Below are 19,621 nucleotides of genomic sequence, written 5' to 3'. Positions count from 1 at the left end.
TTGCAGGCTAAGAGCAAACACAGCAACTTTTCCTCTCATTGGAGGTGCCCCTCGGGGCATCCTCACCAGCGAGGAAAGCACAGGTCCCCTTTCAATGCACCCTCGCTCCACCAAAACTCACTGTGACTTGGGCTCCTTTGGTCCCACATCTGGCAAAGGGCAAGTCCTCAGCTTCCCAGCCAGGGCCACCCAGCTGCCTCTTTGGGGAGGAGGGGGGCAGGTTAGCCTGTCTCTCAACCCTTGGGGTTTCATGAATTGTTATTTAAATTGTAGGTTTAATTAGAAACCACAGGAGCCTCCATTCTCACCCAGCTCCTGGAATGTAAGGCATTTGAGGGGCCTATAAACCCAGGGGAAGGGAAAAATCCCCCTTTGTCTGCCGGTTAAGTGGCACTTTGTGGCAGCAGCCCTGGTCGGGTGAGCAGAGTGACCTCCAGCTGCCCGGAACGTGATGCCCACGCTAGGACCGTGGGCAGCTGCCCTGTCACCAGCGTGCTGCCAGGAGGGCCGGCGGGAGGCATCGCACACAGCAGTCACTGCTCCCTGAACAAGGGCAGGCTTATCCGTGAAAGACCCAGGGCTGGAGCACCGTCTGAGCATGTGCGGCGCCCGCTGCCACCGCTCCGAAGCGGCTGTGGGTCAGCCTGCAGTCCCAGTGGAGGCGCTTCCAGATGCTGACATTGTAATCGTGGCCTTTCTGGGGACTCCCTGAGCTCAAATGACAGCGGGCAGGGAGAGATGGGGGAGAGGAGCGGTAGGGCCTTTCATGTCTTCCATTTGATATTTCTACTCTACCATTTGCAGAACACATTAGGGAGAAAATTAGACACGTGAACCACTGTCCTTCAGAACAGCTCAGATGCAGATCTGGGGTGCACAGGGTTTTGTGTCTCAGAGTTCAAGGGGCCAGAAGTCCAATGGAGAAAATGATGAACCTGCTGTGGATGACATGTAATCTCATTTCTCTCATCCTCACCTTCCTTGCAGTCTCTTTTCTTCGTGAACACCCTCCGACTATTCTGCAACAAGGAAGGGAGCAAATATTTCCCCAAGAGAACAAAATCACTTTGGGGGGATTAGCTGGGGAGGGTGCTGGGCCGCATAATCTAGAAATCAACATTCCAGCTCCTCCCGGAAGTGCTCAGTAATTTGCAAACACGGAGGCAAGCAGGATACAAACCAAATCTTTGTTCGCCCTGGGACGGGAGCTCTGGGAGGCCTTCGGTTCAGCAGGCGCTATCTGTATTTTCTAATTAAAATGAGATCTGAGCTCAGGCTGTCACGGGGGCCCTCAGGCTGCCCGCCCTGCTTGCTTCCGTTTCAATAAGAATTTACAAATCCTGAAACCAGGGAAAGCTCCTGGTCTCTGCTGACATATGGTTCTAGTTATACCTGCTGACAGTTTGAAAATCCTTCCGTTTACAAAAAAACAGTTTAGAATTCTGTTAGTTTAAGAAGCAAATCGGAAGGCTCCTAAAAATGTATAATATTTAATCAATTTCCTTTCAAACTTCAAAGTAAGGTTGGTAGAGGGGAGGGAATTTGAGGTTTAAGCAACGTGAAACTCGGCAAACACTAACTGAGCTGTCTGACCTTTCACAAAATCACGTCCTGGTTTTTGGAGTAAAAATTTAACCAAGAGTTAGGAGAGATGAGTGGGGAGCTTAGCCATGCAATGTGCCACCGGCCTCAAGCGTGGCCACTATCCAAGCTGCCCAGTGACACCGCTTTGCTTTAAAACCCCCCCGTTAGTGGACAAGTACCTTAAATCTAATTAAACAGTTCAAGCAAAAGGGAGCCAACCGGGACCCCTCTGTAGGTCAGGCCACTCAGGTATACGAGAAGCTTTCCTTGATTTTGATCTTGAATTGGCAAATATCCAACAGGGCACTGGACCCTTCAGATGGCCTGCCTGCCTTACACAGGGCAGGTGCAGAGCTGAGAGGGGAACCCAAGCCACTGGGCCCACCACTCCCCCAGGGAGGAGAGCAGCAGAAAGACGGCTGTTGAGTGTGGCTGCCTAACTAGATGTGGCTGCCTAATACATCTTCTTTCACGGTTTTGGCCTCCTGGGATGGGCGTACTGCCTGCCCCTCTCTGAGAAAACAAGCAAGGTATGGCTAAAACCCAGGCAAGCCTTTTCTTGCTTTCAAACAAAATTGGAGATTCCCAGGTTAGCCAGCGGCCCTGAAGGACTTCCATAGGCTTATAAAGTGGTGAAACTGGAGTGGGGTGGGGGCGGGGGGTGGGGTGGGTGCTGTCCTCAAGAGCCCTGTCCCAACCTTCCATTTTTGTACATGGCCTACAGCAGCCCCTGGTGTCTCAGACAGTAAAGAATCTGCCTGGAGTGTGGGAGACCCAGGTTCGATCCCTGGGTAGGGAAGAATCCCTGGGGAAGGAAATGGCAACCCATTCCAGTATTCTTGTCTGGAAAATCCCATGAACGGAGGAGTCTGGCAGGCTACAGTCCATGGGGTCATGAAGAGTTGGACACGACTGAGTGACTTCACTTTCCTTTCCTTTCCACAGCAGTCCAGAGGATTCTAGAATCCCAGCATACTCAGTGCCTCTCTGACAAGGCTCTGGAGTTAGCTCCACAGGCCTCCTTTCTGCTTTGCACACACTGTTGGGTGGAACTGGTCCATCCCTGACAGCAGTCTGAAGCCTGGGTTTTCTCGAGGATTTAGTTTCATGATGGGAGGTAGTCTTTCAATTCACCCCCAAAGGGAAGCACTAGAGGAAAGTGGGTGTCTCCACTTGGCCACAGGCCCACATGCTTTAACGAGACAGTGGCACCTGTATGGAGAACCGGGTCCTCTCTCTCCACAGGCTCTGGGTGGAAAGGTAAATGGTAGAGCCACTGTGAAGGCTAACTTTGGGCAGAATCCACTAAACTCCAAAAATGCACGTGGTTTGACCCAACAGTCTCACTTCTCTGTATTCATTCCTAAATGTGCACGGGGAGACTTGGGCAAGGACGTTCACTAAAGCAAGTAATAAAGAGAAACTTCAAGAACCTTCTATGTCCATCAATAGGGGGATTGCTAACTGAACCGTGCCAGTTTCTACTAAGGAGTATTATGTTTTAGATTAAAAAAAAAAAAAAAAAAAAGGCAGTCACTCTAACGCTATTGCACCAACACCGTGCTCCATGACATAGCTTTGAATGGAAAGAAAGCTGGTTGTAGAATGATAAATACAAGATGATACCTATTTATGAAAGTTAAACAGAAACTTGTATCTCTATTTAATGTAACAAAAATGTCTGGGGAGACAGACTCTTCAAACTGACAGCTCCTCTGGGAGGAGGGAGGGACTGGGATGGGGTGATGAGAGAAAATAAAAGGAGACTTGTCTGTAATATTAATACATTTTTCAAACAAGAAAAACTTATTACTCAATTATATGAGAAACTAAATTTTCCAAACCACTCCTCTTTACAGGTTATTTTTGGTAGAAGGGATAAACTACTTCCTATACTAGCCTGAAGATAGGCGTGGCCTGGAATCCTTGTTTTATAAAACCCAGATTCTTAGCCCTAATAACTTGTATATTTCATAAGTAACCCAGGTGATTCTTATGAGGAAAGTTTGGAAGATCTTAAGTTAGAGCCAGCCTCCTCGCCCACCAATCTAAAGCTAAGCCTCTCGATATGACTCTGGAATTCCACTTTTCCCAGATGTTTCTCAGCCTTGTTCAATAAAGTGAAGCAAGAAGTCAGTGTAAAATGCAGCTTTCTCTTGCTTTCTTCCCTGGGGGTCAAGTGGAGTAAGAGATGATCCAACATGCCTTGATCCATCTCCAGGATCCAAGACGCGGGAGTGATGGCATCCTCTGTGCAATCCTGAGGGCTGGTCAGATTGAGCAACATGCCTGAGCTAGGGGGAGGCCAGACACTGCCCTGCCCCCTGAGGGGAGCCGGGGCCAAAGCTGGGCCCGGCTGTGAAGATGGGCAACGCTCTCTGTTCAAAGCATAGATCCTATCAGAACAAGACTACTGTTCAAACTCTCCAGGAAGGTTACCTGGCTCCAGGGAGGGCTGGTGGGACTGTGGAGAAGAGCTGAAATGCACAGGTATCCCTGCTAAAAGCACTCAAGCCTGCTGAAAACAAGGGACAGGAGACAGGCAGCTCCACCTTCCAGGAGTGGGTGGCCTGTGCTGTCCCCACTGCCCCACAGGCACCTCCTCCAAGCCATACAGGCACCTCCTATGCTCTGCTGCCTGTGAGAACTGGCAGCATTGGGCTGCCCCAGCTCAGCCACTTGCAGGATGAGGCAAGACCAGTATCCACCACCCTCTGCTGCTTTCCTCTTCCTGGAAAGTGAGGGGGCGGCAACCCATGAGGCTCTGTGTCCTTTTCAGGCACATGGCTTTTGTCTGCTCTACTCTAAAGCAAACTGCATGTGAACACACCTGGGAATGTTCTACATGGTCCCAGTTGGACCATTCCTTATCAATTAACTGTGCTGGCTTTCTTCATGGTTTGGGGGTCATGGATCTCTTTGGGAATCTGATAACTGATAAAGTTGTTGCTCCCTCCATCACATTCCTACATGTCTGCAAAGTGTCAGGCACTTCTCAGAAAGGTCAGGAGCCCCAGATTAAATGACTAAGCCTCCCCACTGCATTCGAACCACTTTAAAGAACAACTAAGGGGCTTCCCTGATGGCTCAGTGGTTAAAAAAAAAAAAAATCCACCTGCCAACGCAGAAGACATGGGTTCGACCCTTGATCTGGGAAGATCCACATGCAACTAAGTCTGTGCCACAGCTACTAAGTCTGTGTTCTGGAAGCCTGGGGACTGCAACTAATGAGCCCATGAGCTGCAACTACTGAAGTCTGAGTGCCCCGGAGCCCGTGCTCTGCCATAAGAGAAGCCACCGCAATGAGAAGCCAGCTCACTGCAACAAAGAGTAGCCCCAACTTGTGGCAATTAAAGAAAAGCCCACGTAGTAAGAAGACCCCCAAAATTAATCAATCAATCAATTCTATTTGTTAATAAAGCCAAAAATAAAGAAATAAATAAGAGAGAGAGAATAGCTAAGACAAAAGGAGCTCTCTCTGCCTTAGGGAGGTGATGGGTGCTGACTCTAGCATAATTCAACATCCCTGGCTGAAAATACAGGCCAGTGTGTGACTGGCCTGCCTTTGGACTGTGCAGGGGCAGAGGGGCCATGGACAGCCTGGGGTTCTGAGTCTTGGCTTTCCAGCTTGAAACCCAGGAGCCACATGGGCAACCCGGCCCTCCCCTCCACTCTGGGGGTCAGGAGGGCTCCTTGAAGGTGAGTGAACAGCATGCACGGCAGCAGCAGCCAGCGGCTCCCTGTTTCTGCCCCCATCAGGGGACTGGCAGGCAGGAGTCCTGGTCTTCCTCTGGGGCCCAGCGTGACACAGGCCCTGGCAGGCCTGACATCCTCAAGAGGGAGACTCAGCTGCCATGCTGACCAAGAGATGGCATTAACAGAACAGGGATTTGGGGGTCTGGAGAGGGCTTCCAATGATGAGGGGCTGCCTGGAGAAGAGGAGGTAGACAGATGCTCCACACAGACCCAAACTATACAGGAGTAAGCTCGGTGAGTCAGGAAGGACATCTAACAGCCAGTGAAAGGACAGCTGCCTGGGAACTGGAGCGCCTGCCACTCGGGTGCCCAAGCAGAGGCACTGGCGGCTGTCTGGTTTGGTAGAGGTCAGAAAACTGGATACCACCTGTCTGTGCTTTGTTAGTTTGCGCAGTTTCAGCTGTTACACAGCAGAACACCGGCTTCAAGGAATACCCAGCTGGGCGGCTGTCTGCAGAACCCCAACCGTGATGGGTGGTATTTCCAAAGCTCCAGCAACAGGCCAGAACTGTGCAAAAACACAGAAAAACGAGAGGCTCCATAGAAGGGACCCCACCAAGCAGAAACGTCCCAGACAGAGCGTTCTGGCCAGAGCCGACTCTCCTTCACCCTTGCTGGGTAACTTTGAGCCAGCTTCTTTTTATCTCTCCAAGCTTCAGCAATTCTTCCATGAAACAGGGCAAAACTATTTGCTTTCTCAACTTTACATGAGTTTCACGAAGAGCCAATAATGTCATGATGGGGACGTGTCAGTAGTTTATAAAGAATAGGCTATGGTGGCACCTCCTGGGAGCCCGGGATCAAGCTGGGGTCTCTGTCCACGGGAAGCTGAAAATCTATTCAGGAAGACAAAACAAAGACCCAAGAAGAAACCCCAAAAAGGCCCCAGTGATGATTACAGAGAGAAAATTGGCTGCAATTAGGCATGACAACAGCTGTCACATTTCTCAACCACAAAAAGAAAACTGTGAATGATCCTTTTTTTCACCTTTTATGCTTTGGGGAGGATACACCTAGTCAGGGGACTTGGTTAAGAGGTAGAGAACCTCCAGGCCACCCTCCATGTGCTGACATGGCAGTGTGCTCTGGGTCTATGCCCACGTCCAGGGCTCCGAGGGGTCCACAAAACAGGCTGCAACACACGCAGGACTGTGGGGACACCCCGCCCCCATGCGGAGTTACAGGCAAGCAGTCCCTGCTCGCCACTCCCTGTCCCTGGCTTTGACCATCATAGACCACCTCTACTTATAGGTACACCAATAAATCACTTATGACACGGTAAGAAAATTAATTTGGGGAAGATTAATTAGCTACATTCAGGCGTTCAGCCGAAACTCCTGGAAATCAGAGGGTGGGGAGAGTGCTTTTCCGCACCAACCTAGGACAGATTCCCTTTCTCTCCTCTAAGGTCTGACTCAGCCACGCAGAGTCACCTCGAAGTGCTAGGCCCCTCTTTCTCTGACGGAGGTCAAGGGTTCTGCCCATAAGGCTCCAGGGAGCTCACAACCCTACAGTTCAGTCATTCAGGACAGTTGTCACTATCCAAGCAGCCGCCATCCGTTTCTTTGTGCAGACCTTGGGTGTTTTGTGGTTAAACGCTTCTCTACAGACCAGCCAGTTAGCTGGCCCGCATGTCAGGAGGCGGTGGTCTCCACTGGTCTTTCCGGTCCTGCCCCTCCCAAGGCCACAGCTGCTTGCCTAGACACCTGCAGGCTCCAACTTGTCAGGAAAAATGCATTCCAAATTACAGCCTTCGTCAGCGCCTCTCCAGCCCTGCTTGCTCGCCTCCCCCACTCCTCTCACTCGCACACCTCACCCTCCTTCAGTTTCACCTCATGAAGAAGGCTGTGGGTCCTAGGTGGGAGGTTGTTGGAGTGGAGCCTGGCCTGGCCCTCTGTTTATTTACCCCAGAACCTTGCTGTTATGTGGTAGGGACCGGATTCTCAGCATCTCTCAAGCAGTGGGAGGTTCTATTTTGAACTCAGAGATAGCTCAATCCCAGTATTTTTTCATTGCTTTTAGCTAGAACCTATGGACAGAGAATTCAGTGCCTCCCTCCTGAGGACAGAAGCACCTGGGGGTCTGCAGAATCACTACATGTGGGGTCAGAGTTCAGAGGGCCTCGGGAGACAGTCTAGTCCAGTGGATTTCAAACTTTTATGTGTATAAATTGTGCAAAGGAAATCTCACATGGAACCCCAACATGTTCCACTTTCCATAGCCTAAAAAGCACAAATGCACTGGCGAGCAGGAGGTCTTGGGGAACAGGGAGTGAAAGTCAGTGCCAGAAACAGATATCCAAATGTTTCTTCACTCCCAGGTCCACATGGTTTCTGTGATATCTGGATGGCTATCTAATTTTTCTCTTAAAGTCTTTTTAAAAATTTTGGGGGCATATTTACCACAATCATGCCCCAGGAAAAAACACACTAGCTCCTCTCACAAGAACCTTCATCCATCTCTGCAGACAGCTCCTTGTGGGAGGCAGCCCCAGGCCAGGCTCAGTCCACCTGGGGATACCCACTGGGCATCCCTTTGTCCTCCCCTGAGCTCTGGCTCAGCACAGTCCAGCCCTCCTGCAAACCCCAACCACCCACACCCACCTTCCCAGACAGACCTCTCTCCCAAGCTTCCTGCTCAAGAGGGGACAAGTGCCCCTCCTGGGTTTGGGGCCACTAGAAAGTGCTCTCAGATCAGAACCGGAACAGGAAGGCTAAGATGGGGATTTTCTTCTTCCCTGGCAGGGCTCTCTAGACTGGAAGTGTAGGAGGCAGCATCATCAGGAGCAGGGACAGGGGACGGTTCTGAAAGTCAGTCACCTCTCGGGGCCTTAGGCCCCTTGTCTATAAAATGACAGCGGGGTGGGGATCAAATGATCCCATCTGAGTGATATACTTAGAACGGGGCTGGCACATGGCGAGTCCTGAGAAATGTCATTCTGATGATCATCATCTCAACCCATCATCCAGCCTGATGGAGTCCCTCCTCTTATTGAGGAGGAAACTGAGGCCTGGGGAGGGAGGGGAAGAGTCTTGCAAGTCACCTGGATGTCCAGTAACAGAATGCTCATTAGCAGAGTGACAGAACCAGACTTCTGGCAAATCCCAGCCGCACGAAAACCTAAGTCATTTGGTGACCTACATACATATTTATAGCCGCCTGCTTCCAAAATGGGTTTTAGATGGCTGAATTGGAGTCATTTTTTGGTCCCATCCGCTGTTTCCTTCCCAAGGAAGGATCAGGCATGCCCGTGGGGCTTTCTCACGGTAACAGGAGGCCGTGTCCAATAAGAACAACTTCTCCAGTGGACTCAGAGGAAAAGTATGTAAAGCAAACGCAGTGTGCAAAGGAAAAGTATGTAAAGCAAAGAAGCCAAGGCCTTTCCTGAGGTCTCGGGCCCTTCTGAAAACCCCTGGAAACCAGGCCTCCATGCTCCACGCAGGGCCCAGGAGAGAGCAGGGGTGGAGAACAAGGGGGCTTCTCCCATCAGCCCGTGCTCTGTGCTCACAGCTGGGTCAAGGGGAGATGGGGCCCAGGCTGGCACAGCGCATTCCAATAATCAGCAACAGTGGTGCAGGACCGTACTAAGTGAAGGGTCATTCTCTCTGAATGCAGCCCATTAGGATGATTCATGCACTTTTCCAACCTGGGAGCAGCAAGGCAGGCCAGGCCCCAGCGCCTCTAAGATGTGAGTACTAAACAGCGGCCCCCACCCCCATCCCCGAGTCACTGCCTGTTTATGGAGGACACGCAGCATCGGCCATAATTACCACCACCATATTTGCAAGTTTCCAATTATATTCAGCTTAATAGTGGGTGCTCAATAAACGGTGATTCACTTTTGAAAACAATGCCATGTTCTCAAATCCTTCAGCAACCAAGCCTCAATTAATTCTTTCTCACATGCAGTCCTCTAAGTTAAGCAGCTGTCCTTGAAGCCCAAAGCACTTTTTCTTACATGTACTTGGCACCCACCCAAGGTTCGGGAAAGTTACCAGGGACAGAACATTGCAATGTCATACCTGTCTGTAATGGTGTCAGTGGCTTGTTTAATCAGAGTTACTCTGTGCTCATGATGTGCTCTTTGCTGAGAGGCAGACTCAGGCGGGTCCTTCCATAAGGCAATCAGCCCCTGGGCACAGCAGGGGCCTCACAAGGTGCGCTGGGCAGGAGCAAGGGTGGGCGGGGATGTATAGGGCGGTACTGAATTCAGGGACCTAAGCTTCAGCGCTTTCTGGCTTCTCCCCAGGTGTGGCAGTCTGGGCACATCTCTTTCTCTTCTCTGAGCCTGAGCTCTCACCCCTTCACTGTGAAAACATCTTCCTCCAGGGGTGGGAAGAAACTGAGTCAACAGACCAAGGTATAACACCATACTGGCATGGACGAAAACACTAGAGAACAGGGAAAGGATGTTGTTCCCACCTGAGATGCCACAGGCCAGGTATTTTAGTCTGGGTTCTCCCAGATGCAGAACCGGAAGCCAGGACTCAGGTGCAAGTGGTGTATTTAGGAGCTGACACTTAGGAAGGATGGGGAAATGGGTCAGGGAGGGGATAGCAGCAGGAAAGCTGGGTAATCAAGTCAGCTACCAAGGTGGACCACTCAAATTCCACCCAATCTGGAAACTTTTGAACACTGTCTACATAAACCCAGTGTTCAGAATCACTTTACCAAGGTGAGGAGGACAGGGGAACGAGACACCAACTAACTCTGGGAGGGCCCTTTGGAAGCTGTTCTTGAGCCCTGACTTCTGGGCTGCCTCACGAGTGTGGGAAGGATGATCACCCCATTGCAAGTCCTGCACAAAGCCTCAGGGAGAGATGTAGGTACAAGCTAGCTGGAGGAAGCTGGACTGGTGAGTAGGAAGGATGTGGCGGAGGCCGACAGCATCCGCTGCCGGGGGCCAAGAAGAGCCTCACACCTGGTGAGCTTACCCCCAGCTGCAGCAACAGGAGGGCCCATCAGATGGCCCCAGACTCCTGTGCCACTTGGCCCCTAGCCTGCCCACACCACTGTTCTCCTCAGAATTTCAGGTTCCTCATCCATGCAATGGGAAGAAGGATCTCCAGGTCCCATCCCCTCCAAGGGTTCTGAGCAGATAATAATGGCTTTGAAAAGGTGGTGGAAACTGTACAGACTCATGGAAGCAGGCCATGCCTGGAAACCAGCCTCCCTAACACAAGCAATGTTCCCACACAAAGGCCCTGGGTCATTTTCTCCTGGGCGAGGGCCACTGTTCCAGGGAACAAGTAACCAGCACCTGGACAAAACCAAATGGGGACCCTGATGGGCCACTAGTCCCTTCAGAGGCCTGCAATGTCACCTGGCAGCTTCAGGGAGCTCCTGTTCAGTGGGTGGGCTGGTAGAGCACGTGAGCACCTGGAAAGGCCTTGGGGGCCACAGACCCCAGCAGGGTGAGCCTGTGTGCAGAGGGACCACAGGCCCCCTTGACTGGCTGACAGAGCACCAGACCACTGTGGGACCCACACTTCACCCACCCTGCAGCTGAGGACGCTGGCAGCCCGTGCCGGCTCCTGACCCCACAGGCAGAGAAGTGAGTGGCCTGCAGTGACACTGTTCTCGGTAGAGTCTAAAAATGCACCTCCTTGGTGCAGACATGTATGGCTCAGACCATAACCGAAAGTGCAGGAGGAGAATATTCTGAATTGGCAGCTGGAGTTCTGACTTGTTCCAGGATGGGGTGAGCTGCCTGAGGACCCCCACTATGCAGCCAACAAAAGAGGGTAACAGAATCTTTTCAAAATTTATTTTTGATTGACTGATTGATTTTGGCTGTACCAGGAGGTCTTAGTGGCAGCATGCGGGATCTTCGATCTTTGTTGCAGCATGCAGGATCCAGTTTCCTGACCACGGAACCAAGGCACCCTGCATTGGTAGTGTGGAGTCTTAGCCATCGAATCACCATGGAAGTCCCCAGAATCTTTACTGGTTAAAAAAAAGCCTTATCCTTGGCACTTCAGCAACTGACAAAAGTCCGATTTCAACATAGAAACCAGGAAGATTCAATTTTTCTAAAATATAACACCAAAAAAAAAAAAAAGAGAGAGAGAGAGAGACAGAGTGAGAGAAAGAAAGACGCACATTTAAGTACAAAAAAAAAAAAAAAAAAAAAAGGTCTGCAGGACTTCCCTGGCTAGCGGTCCAGTGGTTAAGACTCCGAGCTTCCATTGTAAGGAGTACAGGTTCGACCCCTGGTCTGGGAACTAAGATCCTACATTCTGTGTGGATCAGCCTCTGAAAAAAGGGGGGGGACTGGAAGGAAACACAGTAAAATAAGCACACGTGGGCACTGCACACTTGCTCCCTTCATCCCATCACCCATGGCTCTACAAGACTTCTCTCTGATCAGGCCCTCCAGAGCCTGGGGGGTGGACTAGTGGGCTTAGGACCACTGAGTTTTCCAGGCTCGTGGACACGTTTCCCCATTCTCTTTGCTCCTGGATCCCCTACCCAGAGGTGCCAGATTTGTAAACATGTGAGTGATTTCAGGAAGACGGTACTGGCACCCCACTGCAGTACTCTTGCCTGGAAAATCCCATGGGCAGAGGATCCTGGTGGGCTGTAGTCCATGGGGTCGCAAACAGTCTGACACGACTGAGCGACTTCACTTTCACTTTTCACTCTCGTGCGTTGGAGAAGGAAATGGCAACCCACTCCAGTGTTCTTGCCTGGAGAATCCCAGGGACGGGAGAGCCTGGTAGGCTGCCATCTATGGGGTCGCACAGAGTCGGACACGACTGAAGTGACTTAGCAGCAGCAGCAGAGTGATTTCAGACCTGCAGCCTTTGCCCTGAGAACCCCAAGGTGAAGCCACAGTGCCCAAAGCTTTCAACACAGGGTGGTCCTATTGGCTCTGCCCATCTACATCCCAATGCCCAGTCCCAGCCTGGCATAAAGGGGGCCAAGTAAATGCTAGATGGGTCAATGAGCTAATGAATCAATGGAGGGTTTGTTGGGCCATTCCTCTCCAGGGGGAAGCCTGAGTTCATGCCTATAAGGGGCCACTTATGCTTAGGGTACTAGAAACAAGCACATTTTCACTCAAGCACCTGTACACTTTCTGGCTGGGCCATCAACAGGCTGCATGACCTTAGGCAAGCTACACAACTTACACTCTGTCCCAAGTTTCCTCATTTATAAAGTGGGAATACAGAGATTTACCTTAGGAGATTGTTACAAGAATTGTGTCTTAAATATTTGTCAAATGCTTAGAATCATGCACATAGTACAGGGTAGACATCATTTAAGTGTTTAGTAAATAAAATAAGTAAATATATACACACATGCCTAGCATATGCACCTGCACTTAGACGTGAATGTACAAGCATGTCCATAAAGGCACAACACCCCCAGCCTCCCACATGCTCCAGGAGGCCAAGGACCTCAGTTTTTTGGTTTTTTCCAGATAAGCTGTAAGGGTCAGATGTGTGCCCTCTACCACAGCCAATGGTCAAAGAGAGAAGGGCTCTGGTCTGCCCTAAACCAAAAAAAAAAAAAAAAATCCAACGAGCAAAGTGCAGTTAGGGCACTGACCAACAGCTGTGGCTGTGAACCTTGACCTTTCACGTCAGCTCAGCTACCTGCCTGAGCCAGGCTCCTGTGACAGGTGACCTCAGCCCCCCTGGTCCTCAGTGATGTACAGTATCTCTCCCTGGAGATATGGCACCACCAGAACAAACACTAGCAGGTGAGATGGCAGGAAAAGCCCTGATCACCAGTCCACCTGTCCAGCCTTCTTCTTCCAGGTTTATAAGGGGCATTTCAGTTTTTTCAACACTGTTTTAAAAAATCAAGCCCTCCTTTGGATTTCAATGGTCTGGGATCCATCCACTACTTAAAGGGGTTCGCTTTTCCCGCAGCTTACTCCAAGGGCACATTCCAGACCACCGAGAACTGGTCTCTATGAAATGCCAATACGGTGCAGGACAGTAACCTCACGAATCAAGCCGAAAGTGGCCTTAATTACTGGTGCACATTGTAAAATCGCCTTCCAAACAAGGTCATAAATCCCTAGCCACTAGAAACGTTCTATCCTTAAAGAGAGGCAAAGGTATCTTGAACAGAGTTCCAGACTTATCAATTTCAAAAGAGTAAACTTTGATCCACTGTTGCTGTGTTAATCAAGCGATCGTGGAGGCTGAGCGCCTCTCTGACAAGGCACCATCAGGAGATATCCCCAACGTGATATCCCGTCATCAGCTTCCTCGCTTCACACACTTCTCTGCCAGGAAGTGAGACCCTGCTCGACTCCCTGGGACGACCACCTGGAAATGAGGTCCGCTGGTGCCAGGACCTGAGAACCTTAAACCAGACCCTCCAAGAGCCTGAGGGTGCTCGAGGATGAGAACTGGCAAGAGGCTCAGACGTGATGCTGAGGATGGAGGGAACACCCACTGTCAGGCAAGACTAAGATTTTAACACTGTCTTACTTCATCCTCCTAATTATATTGTTTTCAGAGGAGATAAATCAAAGCCCAGAGAGGTTTCCTAGTTTCTCCAAGGCCTCAGCGCACACGAAGTGTTGCAGGGTTCAACTCTGGCCAGCCTCCCTTCCAGTCTTTGACTCTCTGTGACACCCACAGCCTGCCGCCTGAGTTTCAAAAATCCTGGGTTCCTTCCCGACAGCAGAACGAAATCTCTGAAGGGAGGTTTGAAAGGAAGAAGAGGAAGCTCTGCCAATTTGGCTCAGATACACACCGAGCTGGGCAAGGGCCACCCCGACACTCCCTCATCAGCTGGGTGCTGGAAGTCTCCCTTCCTCTTCCTCGGCCTACCTGTGACTGGAACATACCTGCAACCTGCCAGGGCCACACCTGGGGAAGCAACCGCTTCTGCCTGGAGCTGTGCTCTGTGGCGGGCTTCTAGCAATTACTTCCCTCCATTGCTTACTGCCTCCTCCATCCTGCCCAGGATCCCACCTTCTCCTACTCCCCACAACCCACCGCCAAAAAATAGTGCAGGCATGTCCTTACACTAGAGGCAATGAGCGCCAGCGTTGTTATAAAGGTGTTCACCGCAGCTGTGAGGCAGTAGAAAGATAGGGGCCCACTTCTGCACACAGAAGCATCAGTCAGCACAGGAGGGGGATGAGAGCCAGAAGATGAACCTGAACACAGGCCCCTGCTTCATTAACAAGAATTAATAACTGGCTGTATTAACTTTGCCAACAATGGTCCATCTAGTCAAAGCTATGGTTTTTCCAGTAGTCATGTATGAATGTGAGAGTTGGACTATAAAGAAAGCTGAGCGCTGAAGAATTGATGCTTTTGAACTGTGGTGTTGGAGGAAACTGTTTTAGAGTCCCTTGGACTGCAAGGAGATCAAACCACTCAATCCTAAAGGAAATCACTCCTGCATGTTCACTGGAAGGACTGATGCTGAAGCTGAAATTCCAATACTTTGGCCACCTGATGCGAAGAACTGACTCACTAGAAAAGATCCTGATGCTGGGAAAGACTGAAGACGGGAGGGGAAGGGGACGACAGAAGATGAGATGGTTGGATGGCATCACTGACTCAATGGACATGAGTTTGAGCAAGCTCCAGGAGCTGGTGATGGACAGGGAAGCCTGGGATGCTGTAGTCCATGGGGTCACACAAAGAGCTGGACACGACTGAGCAACTGAACAATTTGGGGAGAAGGATACGAACCCCAGAAGGATGTACTCCCTGGGGACATTTAAACCATCACCCTAGCCGACCAGCCAATCTGAAGGGGCTCCACTTGAGTGGTGGACCTGAGTGGTCCACCCGAGTGGTCTGGCCCCACTTGCCCTCTCCACAGTTCCATCATGCCCATCCTCTGATCTGTGAGCAACAGGTCTAAACAGATGGCCCTGAGCTCCCCATCATTCTGGATCCCCAAATTGGAGCTGTCCTGACCTGGCGGCCCTGGCTTAGGGACCAGCTTGAGTGAGCTGCTGCCGCTTTCCCAGCACCTCTGGCCAGCTGTGTCAGCTTGGTGAGTAAGGCAGGGAGGGCCCTCAAAAGCTGCCCACAGCCCCTTCCACCCAAGAAAAAATTAGCTCTAAAATATCGACACCCTCCCCAGAACTGCCTCCCGGATTTAAGAAGGGGAGAGGTTGCTTGGCTTTAAAAAGGAAATTGGATTCCCATTCATGAACTTCCCACACCAGGACACCTAACAGGTAAAACGGGTTCTGCCATTGATTAATGAGCTGGGGTAATAATGGGGCTCACCCTTTTGCCATTAAGAATATTAACCTCGTTCCTGGCCCAGGGATGTCATAAACCCAGGGCCCACGAAGCTCTCACAACCACACTACACGTCTGCCAGGTGAGGGGGCTGGGTGCATGTCTCTAACCTCCAGATTAAGCCAGGAAGGGACAGAGCCCTTTGGGAAGCCCACAGACACTCCACCAGGCCAGATGTGGGCAGAAGGAGAAATAATGCCGTAACTTGCCATAGATATGCGAGAACCCAGGGATCTCAGCTGCCTGGGACCTTTATAAAAGTGATGCTGTGCTCGCATGGCCTAATGGCTTCTCAAAAGCCAAGCTGCCCACTGGTGGCATTGACAGTGGTGTGACCTTATGACTTCCACCAGCAAGGAGGGACTGTCTCCCTCCATTCTGCACAAATCCAAGGGATGCTAGAGAATCACGTCCAGCTCTGGGCCCTGCACTTTAATTAAGAGCTGCCACCAGGATGATAAAGAGCCTGGACTCCATGTCTCATGAGCACAATTAAAGAGGCTGAGAAGTGTGTCTGTTCTAGGTAAGATTTAGGGGCATGTGCGCACAGTGCAGGATGGACAGTTAATTCCTGGAACCAGATGCAGACATGTTCTGTGGGGCCAGAGACAACAGAATGAGGACCAACTGGTGGAGGTTACAGAAAAGATTTCAACTCAAGGCTAGGAAGACTGTTTGATCAAACACAGCTGTTCAAAACAGCACAGGATTATTTTAGGAGGCAGTGAGCTGCCTGCCATAGGGATCTCTGGGCAGAACCTGGGTGAGCCAGCAGAAGGACCTAGACTAAGATCCTCTGCCCCTGGGATCTCTGCTCCTTCTGTGATTTTTATGGTACCCCAAAGCAGGGGACTGGGGGTGCCAGAGGCAGCAGCTGGTCCAACCTTTTAGAAGTATAACCCCTTCTCTCACTTCCTCAAGAAGCCCCCCAGCTCTGCAGTACAACTGGCTCATTTCCTAAAAGTAGGTGAGGGTGGGAGGATACACAAGCCTGCCCGCTGAGAGGCAGCGTCACCATCCAGGAAAGAGAAGAGACATATCTCCAGATTGGGACCAGGTCACTTAGTGGGGGAGGGTCTCAGCCTAAGCTAATCAGGGCCTCTTCTCCCAATTGATGGGCTGGGACTGACCCAGACCACTTCTGTTTTGGAATTCAGCAACGCCCATGGTGATCTAGAAGGGGACAGAAGGACAAATAGCTCAGTGTCTGCCCTCAGAGAGGGGAAGAGTCTAGCGAGAGATGTCAGCAAATTTCTTCTGTAAAGAGCCAAACAGTGGATAATATTTTGATTAGCAAGATATACAGTTTCTGTGGCAACAACTCCACTCAATTGCCACTGTAATGCAAAAGCAGCCACATGCACAACTAAATAAATGTGCACAGCTGGGTGCCAATAAGACTTTATTTCAAAAAACAGGCAGCAGTTGGATTTGGCCCAAGGGCTGCAGTGTGCCCACCTCTGGGCTAGTCCTACGGTTCTCAACAGGTTGTGCTTTAGAATCCCTCAGGGAGTTTTCACAAAGCACCAATGCCTAGGTTCTGCCCCAAATAACATTGAAATGGTGTAAGGTGAGGTCTGGGGTCAGTGTTCTCTAAAAGCTCCCCCAGATGATGGTAATATGCAGTCAAGACTGAGAATCACTGATCTCTAGCAGAAGAGAACTACGTGAAATCCCACTATAATCTCACAATAATCTATAGGATTTGACAAACCCAGCCCAGGTGAAGTGACTGGCTCAGGCTCATAAGTGAGTCAAGAGGCAAGGAATCCCAGCCCATGAGCTTCCCCAGCACACAGCAGACAGCATGGGCACACACCCCCAACCCAGTGCTTGGGATGCAGGTGCTTTCTAGTGCATGACCCACAGTTCCAGGAAGACAAGACCCTACAGACAGAAATCAATACCAAACACGTTCACAAGACACACTCTAATGCATGAAACTGGGCCCTCTCCCCAGACCAACCTCGATGACCTCGGACTAACAGGGGGACAGAAATCCCCAAACAACTTGTTTGTCTGTTTTTGAGAAGCAGCATTTAAACCAAATTTTAAACAGTTTATTAGCATCTGGGAAGAACAAAAGGGGACTATAAAAACTGTGTTTCCTCAATCCTAACAAGAGCAGCCACAGGAAACTCTTTACCAATGACACCACTGAGGACCTGCCAAAACGTGCTGACTGCCTGGAGCTCTACCCACACAGGACTGGGGCACAAGAAACCCCCAGTTTCTGGGAATGTTGCAAGAGCTTGGCTGAGACTGCGTGGCCACTGGCAGCGATGATCTCAGCATCTATAGTGCAAACGCGCTTGGTAGATGGGGCAAACCCAGGCATCCCTGGCCTTGCAGCAGCTCTGTGGGTGGCCAGAGAGCCTCTGAGCCCCAGACCTTCCCCTTCCACTGAGTCATGGGGTCAGTCAGGGGCTGGAGACAGCAAGGATGGGACAAGCATGATCATAAGACAATAAATACTGAGAGCAGAGACCAGGGGCTTATGTGCAGTTCTTCTCATGTTCCCAACAACTCCTATAGAGCAGATTCACACGTTGTCCCCATTTTGCAGATGGAAAAACTGAGCAAGCGAGTAGTTGAGTAATGTGTCCACAGTCACCATGGCAGCAAGTTAGAGTCAGAATTCAAACCCAGCTCCTCTGTCCCAGATTCTGACTCTCAATGTTATGCTCCAAGGACTTAAAAGGGACTCCACTAAGGCAACTCTTTCCCTGCAGAGGTGATGAAACACAACCAGAGAGAGAAAGGGGCTGGCATGGGGCCACACATGGGGGGCTGGGGCAAAACCAGTTCCATGTACCACCCTTTCTCTCTGTAGAGAAGGGTCCTGCCAGTTTCTCTGAGGATGGGCTCACTAAGTTGCTGAGGGCCTGCAGAACTGGAGAAAAAGTCAGCTTGAGGGCTCCTGTCTGCTAGCCTGTGTGAAGGAAAGCCTGTGAGGAGACCCCACATCACTCAGGATCTTCTGTTCCACCTGCGTGGCACAGAGGCCTGCTTGTCAGCCTCTCGTTGTCCACCACGGTCCACACTCAACTGCAGGAGCACCAGCCAGCTTCCCAGTCATGGCTCTCTGCCCACCCAGTGCCCACCAAAGCCGCTCCATTCTCCAGATACTGCACGTTCAAATTCTACCTAGGCTCCAAGGCACAGTCCTCGAGAACATGAGCTCCAGTTATAACTCCAGTTATAGCTGAGCTCACATCCTAGCTGTGTCACTTTGGGAAACCTGTTCAACCTCTCTGGGCCCCAGTTTCTTCATCTAGGAAGTGAGGATAATAATGGAGCCCACCTCAGGCTTGCAGCAGTCAGGGTTCTACCGTATTATCATCATCATGGTTCAACCTGCACGTACCTTCCTCTGAGAAACTCCCCCTCCATGGTTAGACGTGAGCTCTCCCTCCTCTGAGCCCCTAGTTCTGTCTGTACCCTCATTCAGCCCCCAGGGCTGACTCTGGGGCAGGTCCCATGCTGGGCTCTGGGACAAGCAGAGTGAGACACTACTTCAGTTCTCTAGGAGTTCCCAGACCAGTCTGGGGGACAGACACAGGCTCACAAAGAGCTGTGAGAGCTAAGAAGTGACATTTCATATCCTGTGACACTCTAACAAGAACTTTTTTTTTTTTTTAATCTGGCTCACTTCCCACTGACTAAAGGCAGTTTCACTAACTCCTGATGAGCTGTATAAGAGTTTTAAAAAATCAGGTCAAATCACAATTGGAGAATTCCAAATGGCTCCCAGAATTTCCCCCTTCCCTTACTTTACAGTCTGGATTTAGCCCTTCAGGTCCCTCCTTCTCCACCTCGGTACCCCCCTATATATGTGTGACTAGGCCCAAGCATTCTACACACGCTAGGGCTTGGATGCCACAGAACAGGGTGGGTGCATAGGCACCAGGCTTGAAGGGATCTCCAGACTCAAGAGTGGCATTGTTCTGTTATTAAGACCTCCTAAATTGGGGTTCTAGGTCAAGGTTTATGCCTACTTATCTTTCTGGTACCTGTGTTTAACACAGCACCCACCACATACTAAG

General features: G+C 50.7%; 1 protein-coding gene across 1 annotated transcript in view; it reads right to left on the bottom strand.

The window, feature by feature from the left end:
* SHB (SH2 domain containing adaptor protein B) overlaps positions 1–19,621 on the bottom strand; it is a 134,910-nt gene that overhangs the window by 85,850 nt on the left and 29,439 nt on the right. The window lies entirely within an intron of this gene.

This window comes from Ovis canadensis, chromosome 2, assembly GCF_042477335.2.
Source record: "Ovis canadensis isolate MfBH-ARS-UI-01 breed Bighorn chromosome 2, ARS-UI_OviCan_v2, whole genome shotgun sequence".
In the NCBI taxonomy this organism is placed as follows: domain Eukaryota; kingdom Metazoa; phylum Chordata; class Mammalia; order Artiodactyla; family Bovidae; genus Ovis; species Ovis canadensis.
The sequence above is the reverse complement of the archived record's forward strand: the minus strand, read 5'-3'. Positions and strand labels throughout refer to the sequence as shown.